Genomic DNA, 9,553 nt, shown 5'->3' on the forward strand with positions numbered 1-9,553 from the left:
ACAATGTAGCTCCTTCTGACCTTCTCTGTACTTTTCCATCAACATCCTCAAGGCAAAAAATGCATCTATGGTACTCTTTCTAGGCATGAAACCATACCGTTGCTCGCAAATACTCACTTCTGTCCTGAGTCGAGCCTCCACTACTCTTTCCCATAACTTCATTGTGTGGCTCATCAACTTTATTCATCTATAGGTCCCACAGCTCTGCACATCACCCTTGTTCTTAAATATGGGCACCAGCAGACTTTTCCTCCATTCTTCAGGCATCTTCTCACCCGCTAGAATTCTATTGAACAGGCTGGTCAAAAACTCCACAGCCACCTCTCCTAGATGCTTCCATACCTTCACAGGAATGTCATCAGGACCAAGTATTCTTTCTATCTATCGCGCACACGATTGGCACCAGTCATCACATTTTCTTCTCTATCCTTAATCACCTTAACCTGCTGCACATCCTTCCCATCTCCATCCCTCTGCCTGGCCAACCTGTATTGTTCCTTTCCTCCTCCTTTAATGTCCAACCTGGCATACATGTCAACATATGTCTCTTGTTTGGCCTTTGCCACCTCTACCTTTGCCCTATGTCGCATCTCAATGTATTTCTTTCGCCTCTCCTCGGTCCTCTCACTGTCCCACTTCTTCTTAGCTAACCTCTTTCCTTGTATGATTTCCTGTACTTTGAGGTTCCACCACCAGGTCTCCTTCTCCCCTTTCCTGCCAGAAGATGCACCAAATACTCTGCTACCTGCCTCTCTGATCACCTTGGTTGCAGTGGTCCAGTCTTCTGTAAGCTCCTCCTGTCCACCGAGAGCCTGTCTCACCTCTTCCCGAAAAGCTGCACAACACTCGTCCAGTCTCAGCTTCCACCACATGGTTCTCTGCTCTGCCTTTGTCTTCCTTATCTTCCTCCCCACCACTAGAATCATCTTACACACCACCATCCTATGCTGTCTAGCCACACTCTCCCCTACCACTACCTTACAGTTGGTAACCTCCTTCAGATTACATGTCTGCACAAGATGTAATCCACCTGCGTGCTTCTACCTCCGCTCTTGTAGGTCACCCTATGTTCGTGCCTCTTCTGGGAAACAAATTTCACTAAAGCCATTTCCATCCTTTTTGCAAAGTCTACCACCATCTGTCCTTCCAAGTTCCTTTCCTGGATGCTGTACTTACCCATCACTTCTTCATCACCCCTATTTCCTTCACCAACATGTCCATTACAATCTGCACTAATCACGAGTCTCTCTCTGTCTGGGATGCTCAGAAGTACTTCGTCTAGCTCCTTCCAGAATTTCTCTTTCACCTCTAGGTCACATCCTACCTGTGGGGCATAGCCATTAATCACATTGTACATAACACCCTCAATTTCAAGTTTCAGCCTCATCACTCGATCTGATACTCTTTTCACCTCCAAGACATTCTTAGCCAACTCTTCTTTTAAAATAACCTCGACTCCATTTCTCTTCCCATCTACACCATGGTAAAACAATTTAAACCCTGCCTCTAAACTTCTAGCCTTACTGCCTTTCCACCTGGTCTCCTGGACACACAATATATCAACCTTTCTCCTAATCATCATGTCAACCAACTCCCGAGAGTTTCCTGTCATAGTCCCAACATTCAAAGTCCCCACATTCAGTTATAGGCTCTGTGCTTTCCTCTTCTCTTTCTGCCAAAGAACCCGCTTTCCACCTCTTCTTTGACTTCAACCCACAGTAGCTGAATAATAGCATACAGATAAAATATAATAAATCCATCCATCCATTTTCTGTACCGCCCTATATAATAAATAATAATATTAAAAGTTCATATAATAAGTAAAGGCGGCACGGTGGCCGACTGGTTAGAGCGTCAGCCTCACAGTTCTGAGGACCCGGGTTCTATCCCTGGCCCCGCCTGTGTGGAGTTTGCATGTTCTCCCCGTGCCTGCGTGGGTTTTCTCCGGGCACTCCGGTTTCCTCCCACATCCCAAAAACATGCATTAATTGGAGACTCTAAAATTGCCCGTAGGCATGACTGTGAGTGCGAATGGTTGTTTGTTTCGATGTGCCCTGCGATTGGCTGGCAACCAGTTCAGGGTGTACCCCGCCTCCTGCCCGATGACAGCTGGGATAGGCTCCAGCACGCCCGCGACCCTAGTGAGGAGAAGCGGCTCAGAAAATGGATGGATGGATGGATAATAAGTAAATAAAAGTTAATTAGTTCAGAGCTAAATTAAGGTGGTGGGTCTTGAGCTGAGATCCACCGGCATGCTGTTCCACAGACGGGGGCTGTAAAACTGGAACAATGCTTCACCATGAGTGTGTGTCCAAATTAGAAATGATGAGGCCAGAGTCGGAGGACCTCAGGGAACCGCATGCGATCATAGGATAAAAGCAACTCTAAAAGATAAGAAGGCCCAAGACTTTGCATGTAAAAACCAGTAAAAGAACCTTCAAATCAGTCCTGAAACACATGGGGAGCCAATGCAGTGATTTTAAAGGTCCAATATTTTGCCCATTTAGACCTCCATAGAGTGACTCTCTAACATGGACTTCGTATAAAAGTGTCAATTTCATTTTTAAAAAACACCTTGGTTTTGTCAAACGAGTGTCCAAAAAAGGCCCCTCTGACAGTTACTTGTTTGATCCAGTTTTGTATCCGCTTTGTCCATATTTGGCTTTCCTCTGATTGGTTGCCTCCATGTAGAAGACCCACTTATGAGAGCACACTTTTCTTTTTTTTTTTTTTTTTTATTTATTTATTTTAACCTGTCCTGTTTAGCTGCATGGCCTTGTGGAATGGTGGATCTGTATGCCTTTATTCTGGAACAGTTTTGCTGTGCAACAGGGGAGTTTGAAATACTCCATCCGCTTATTTTGAATGTTTTAAATTATTCAGATGTTTATTAAAAATGCAGCCAGACAGAAAATGGTTTTAGTGGACAGAGGGACGAGAGTGGACAAGGGGAATAGGGGTGCGACCCACAGCAGAACAATAGTTAGACGGTCTAGATATTTGAGCACAAGTAACGTTACAACAGTCAAATCGTGTTCTTATTTGTGGATGGGGATTATAGGACGAGTGGTGCGGTGGGATTCTTTTTAGTGTCTAAACACCTGTAAGAACCTGTGAGTTGGTGTTGTTATTAGTGGTCCCAGCACAAATAATTAAAGCCTATAACGTATCTATCAAACTTATTAGTGAATGAACACCATATCACATGCGTGTTAGTCAACTGGTATAAGGAGTTGCTGCACCCGCACATTGAGGAAGGGTGGGCCCGGGCCCCTCCATCCGCAAGGGGGGGCCAAGCCAGCGTGCCCGTCCAGCAGGGGACCCAACCAGGGGGACGCCACCCAGTCCCCAAGACCCAGGGCAGTCCCCAGCCCAACTGAAGCGCCCCGACCAGTCCCAAAGGAAGAGGAACCCCCTCATCCCCGATCCCCCACCACCCAGCACGCCCCACCACCCCCTGAGAGCAAGGGGACCCCAGTCACTAACAGGGCCCAACAGAGGATCCAGCCAGTACCCAAAGACGGTCATAGCCCGCCAAAAGCGAGCCCATGTTAAGCAATTGTTAATTCAAATCTAGAGATGCATTTAAAAAATTGTTTATTTGAAATCTGCATACATGACTGCTTTTCAAAAATTTATAAAAAATAATCCAAGACCAGTCCAGATCTGTGGGACATTAGACCAACCAATGACTCCACTAAAAGAGGTTTGAGAAATATCTGATATTGTATTTCAAATTAAAAGGCCGCTGAAATCTGCATATTTCGCTGTCATTAGCCTGATTTTAAAAAATCTGTAAAAAAAATAAAATATATATATATATATATATTCGGTATCGCAACACCAGTCCAGTTCTGGGTGACACTACACCACCCCAGGTCTCATCCAAATCTGATGTTGCATTTCAAAATAAAAGTACCCTGAAATCTGCATATTTCGCTGTCATTGTCACTGATTTCAAAAAATCATTAAAAAAATATATTCGGTATCGCAACACCAGTCCAGTTCTGGGTGATACTAGACCACCCCAGGTCTCCACCAAAAATGCATATTTTGCTGTCATAACCCCTGATTTAAAAAAATAATTTTAAAAATCTTTACCGTATCACACCAGTCTTGTCCTGGGGGACACTAGACCACCCCAGGTCTCCACCAAAACAGGTGTCAGATTTCGCTTATCCGCAGGACTAATCGGGAGAAATGTCCTGACCGACTCTCCGTTTAAAGGGTCAAGCTCCCCCCTTTTCCCTTACCGGCACCAACACCGTATGCGCAAGGGGACGAGGAGCTGTTAAGCCGGTGTCGAGATGAATTCGCCTAGGTGTGCTAACTGCCTTTAGTTTTACGGAGCCAATCCGGTCTGCCCTCACTTATCACCCCTTGATGAGTAACCGCACCGAGTGAAAGGGTAATATTGTGAGTGCTCCATTTTTACAGCAGCTTCATCCCTTAAAAATCATTTGCACTTGTTATAGACCTAGTAAATTTAACAATCCTTGTTAGGACCGTACGGATTTGTTTTTGTGTTAAGCCGAAGTAATATAGATGAGTTACTTTTTGGGATGGTGTTAATACCCGGTGTTATTGGTATCGTCGACGTTCAATCACTTATAAGAGGTTGAGTGATAAAAATGAGACAACTTCTCATTATAAGAATGACAAAGATAGAATAGAATTAAAGCAAGGTATTTATTTCAGTGATTACTTATGGTTAAAATGATAATATGACAGAAAGGGTTTGTAATAAAAAGTAAACAATAATAAGAATAATAACAATAATAACAATGAAAATAAGTAGAAGTAATTTAAAAGTAATAAATCATAAAACAAGTATTACCTTTTGAGTGAGCCTTAAGGAGTGATCAAGTCCTACGGAGCCGTGATGCCAATTAATAATAAGATAATCTGGAATATAAGAATCCCTGGACAGCTGACTAGCCCTTTTCCCTATCCACGCAATGTCAATAGCGGTTCTATTAGTTACCTTATTATAATATTCTTTTAGTCTTACCCAATTAAAGAGGAAGATTCAAAGATGAATTCCTCCTGCCAGCATGTCATTGATCATTGCTAGGAAAAAGAGCGTCTGTCTCCTCATCCTCGAGAAAAATAAGGAGCCCCGTTTATCAGCGTGTGAGGCTTTTATAACCTTGGTTTTCAGAACTCCCCTTTCTAAAAATAATCCTTTGTTTACTCTGTCCTGATACAACCTGAGTGTGAAAGTACTTTTCACTTTCACTTCTCAGCGTGTCCTGATTTTGACCTGAGTGGGAAGCACCTGTTTCCTGTTTCCCCGTCAGAGTGGCGATATCTTTCACTTTCACTTCTCAGCGTTTCCTTATTTTGACCTGAGTGGGAAGCACCTGTTCCCCTCAGAGTGGCATCAGCGTTATCCTGACCTGACCTCTTATTTGCTCACCCAAATAGGCTTCTTAGTAAATGCATTCAACTACAAGCACATTTCATATGTTTCTGTAGGTTCTCAGTAAATACATTCAAGCACATTTCATATGTCTTGAACTCAACCAATACATTTCATCACACCATGTTAATTTCTAAGCAATCTGCAATACATGTGTATATGTTAATTGTCAAAATAAATGTATATACATTCATGTGAATACAATTCTCTCATGCATTCCAACAGGTATGCTCTTCCCTACATGGTACATCTCGGGCTGCGTTGCCTGAGAGAGACAATCCTACACAGGTTACAGTGCTTGCACAAAAGCAGTTTCAAAGCATTTTCTATCAGTAATACAAGAGTAAGAATAATGTATAACAGCCGTACTAGGCTTGATGTACTTTTTATCAATGATTTTCAAAAGAACATCTGAGTTATAACATCAAAGAGAACATCAAAATTATCTCAAGGATATAAAATCAAACAAATGGTTATAAGTGGTTGACTTTAGGATGTGTTTGTTTACTATGATAGGGGGTTTAATAGTATGAAGATATTTAAGAAGACTTATGCTTGACCTGGCGACTCGTACTTCATGATCTAAATTTGGTTTGGCGACCTCTGGTGGTTGAACCAGGAATTTAAACTGGGGCTAAGCTCAATCATGAACCCAGCTACATTAAGCCAATCACTTCTTTTTGTTCCATCGCTTTATGTGGCTTGGCAGCCCACTTGACACAGGACCCAATAAAAATGTGATATAGCATTTCAAAATAAAAATCCTCTGAAATCTGCAGATTTCAAGTCAATACCACTTCTTTTAAGAAATTATTAGAAATAATCCGCAAAACCTCCATCACTATTTGATGTAGTACATTTGAAGTCTTCAAAAATCTCAGATTGTGTTATCATTCAATCTGATTTTCTTGCTATCAAAATTAGCACTTTAACCACTCATACATACTACACTGTTCTTATTCATATATATTTAAATTTTCACAAAAACGGTCAACTATAAAATTTTCTGTTTCTGCAACACAAAAAGAAGATTGGTCTGAACATTTATTGCAGCTGAGTCAGTGGGTTTCCATGACAACAGACATCTGCGCGCTCTCTGTATGATTTGACTGTTAAATGTTTCTGCATTTATATACATACATACTGTATATACTGCAGCGGACGGACATGCTGCCCACAACCTGAAGTAACACAGTGACTCCCCACGGCTTGATAAACTGCATTCTTCGAAGCCGCCTTGCTGTGAAACAGTCACTAAGAGGACGCCTGGCGTACTTCAAGTGGACACTCATGTAATTAGCAGGTCCCATCGAAATCTTGGTTTGCAGTCATCAAAGACTCTTTTTCTTCGTTAGAACTGACAGCAGCCCAAAAGGGACCGATTGACGATGAAATGCAAATACAGCAACAAACTATTTGCTTAATATTCAAATGTGCACGCAAGGCGCCACCCACTGGCGTTTGAGAGTACTGCAACCCATGAACTTCCAGTCCCTTTGATGTTTAACTAAAGGAAAATTTCTGTTTTGATATTTTACCAACTCTGCCGAACTATTCCAAATGTATGCCTTAATGTCTGTGTCAGTGTCTCAACTTTACAAGCGCAGCCGCGAGATTTTGAGAAATGTTTGCCTTGATTTGACGCCAAACAGCATGAAATGTGATTTGAACCATAAGCAGTTGATTTGCCAAGACTAAAGTTTAAACAGTCACTCTATATGCTTGACCTGTGAGTAAAGAGTACAAAGTTGAGAGTATTTTATATTAATGTATGATTTTAAACCCACCTTATGGTTCAAAATTGTAGACTAGATTCAAGCTGAGGGGTGTGGTCTTGTCCGGTCCTCGGTTATCTTCGACACGCTCCCGGGGTATTTACCTCTTGGCTCCCGCCTTCTTGCTGCTCTTGTGTTTTTTTCTCTCTTGGTGTCCTGGCTGGCTAATCTCGGCAGCCACGGGTTGGCCTCGGCCACCACTCCCCCCTCTCCTTTCTTTGTTCGGGAACGCAGCTCGGTAACCGCGGGCCTTGGGGATGGAGACTCGGCTTCCCAGCCTCCGCGTGGGCCACCGCTAGGCGATCAGACCAGCTGCTACTAAAGTACCAGGTACGCCAAGTGTGATTGCTCTGAAATTGCTAGCGAGTCCCTGAAAAGGCAGGAAGAGAGACGGTCATATTCTCCCAACGAGGCGTGACAAACAACTATTTTTCTGCTTCCGCCTCTTTTGTTTTTGTTTCATTTTTCTGCGTCCTTTTTCTCATTCGACCAAACCTGTCTCTGTGCTTCCCGAGACGACTGAGACGGGCCACCCCATCTACCGGCTGATCTACGTTTGTGAGTAACACAACAGTGTTTGCCACACTGTGCAATATTAGTGCCTAATAATTTTGGGGAAATTACTAGCTTCACACCAAATCCTAACTTTGTCCTCTCTCTCTCTCCCGTCCGGACTGGACGCGTTAAACGCTCACGTTTTCAACTTTAGTCCATTCTATTTCACTTTTCGTACGCCTATTTTTCTTTTTTTTTTATCATTATTAGTGTTATTTTCTTTCTTTAGTCAGACACCTTTGGGTGTTTCCCTCTAGATCCCTCGTAGATATCATTAACAATACCAAATATTCCACTCTTGGTTGTGTTTTGTGTGTGTTCTGAGTTTAAGTAAGCCTCTGTCATCTCGAACTCGTATTTTATAAAATGTAGCAACCTTCAGATTAAGAGACTGATAAAAAGGTTTCTCGTCACTTTCCCTAAATTTTATACATATAAAAAGTGATGTGGTGCCCCTTTACGAGACAAATTAGTTTGATTGTAACGATTAAAGCGTAAATCGGACTAACCCGGAAGTGAACGCAGGCGCTTACCTTTCTTCGTATCTCTTTCCAAATTAATTACATTTTTCATTCCAACCAATATACGCTACAATACCTTTGTCGTCACAAAGTCCTGTTAAATCTGTTTGAATGTTTTCATGGAAAATATTTTAAGAAAAACTTCCTGTTTGAGTAAAATCTGCCTGATGCCACGAGACAGTCTGAGAGACCTGAAGATAGATTGGAGTATGATCATGTGGATTACTTATGTGTTATTATCTATCATTTAATTACTGTTGATTTTTCAGGAACACGTTATATGAATCATTTCCTTATTTTAGTGAGCTTTGTGTAAAACAAATGAGTTACAGATTGATTCATGTGATTGCTTTAATACTTTTGTTTATCTAGTTTTCATGGTGTTCCTTATCTAAATAGCAATAAAGCGATACTGGATATCTGTAAGACGGGTGGTTTCTTTAGTGAAGTAAATACATTATTTACAAATGTGAAAAATATACATCCATCCATCCATTTTCAGTAACGCTAATCCTGTTTAGGGTTGCGGGGAAAATATACATTTCCATCTTCTTTTTTTTTTTTTTAAACATTTACATTATTCATGGTTACATTATTTATGATTACATTATTCGCATATAATGCAACACCATTTCTCTTTTCGGAGTCCCCATGGCACTGCTCATGGTACCACCTTTTGCAGTCGTCACACTGGATCCATTCGAAGTAAACATTCAAACACAAAACAATGTAAAGCAATATTTTACACGTGGCAACTTTTAACAACGATAACTTGCTTGATTATTGTTATTAAAATGCTATTATCTTCATGAACTGCCCTGTAGTACTATTGTTGGAGCCTCGTTGGCGCTTTGCACCCTCTCTCTCCCCTCACCTCTCTCTTTCCAGCACCTTCCTCTAGCTGCGCACCTGTCACCAATCAGTCCTCATCACCACCTGCGAGTAAGCCTGCCTGATCCCGGAAATCCTCGCCAAAGTATTCCAGCTTCTCCAAGCGGTACCACGGCTCACCTGCCTCACATAAGCTACACGATTCCTCGTCCCCTTTTATGACTCCGGTGTCTCTTCTCATTCTCAGTGTTTCCCATAGGTTCCTGATCTACATCATTCCTGCCAAGCCAGCCTCCTGTCCTTGCCACTGCCTGCCACCTGTCCTCGCCACTGCCTGCTGACGCACCTAGGACCACCTCCATTACCTTGCCTCATAAACTGTTCATCATAACCTATCTGCCTCCGCCTGCTCTTGGGTCCAGGTCCTCTCCATTCGTGACAGAATACTT

This window comes from Phyllopteryx taeniolatus, chromosome 1 (genome assembly GCF_024500385.1).
Source record: "Phyllopteryx taeniolatus isolate TA_2022b chromosome 1, UOR_Ptae_1.2, whole genome shotgun sequence".
Classification (NCBI taxonomy): domain Eukaryota; kingdom Metazoa; phylum Chordata; class Actinopteri; order Syngnathiformes; family Syngnathidae; genus Phyllopteryx; species Phyllopteryx taeniolatus.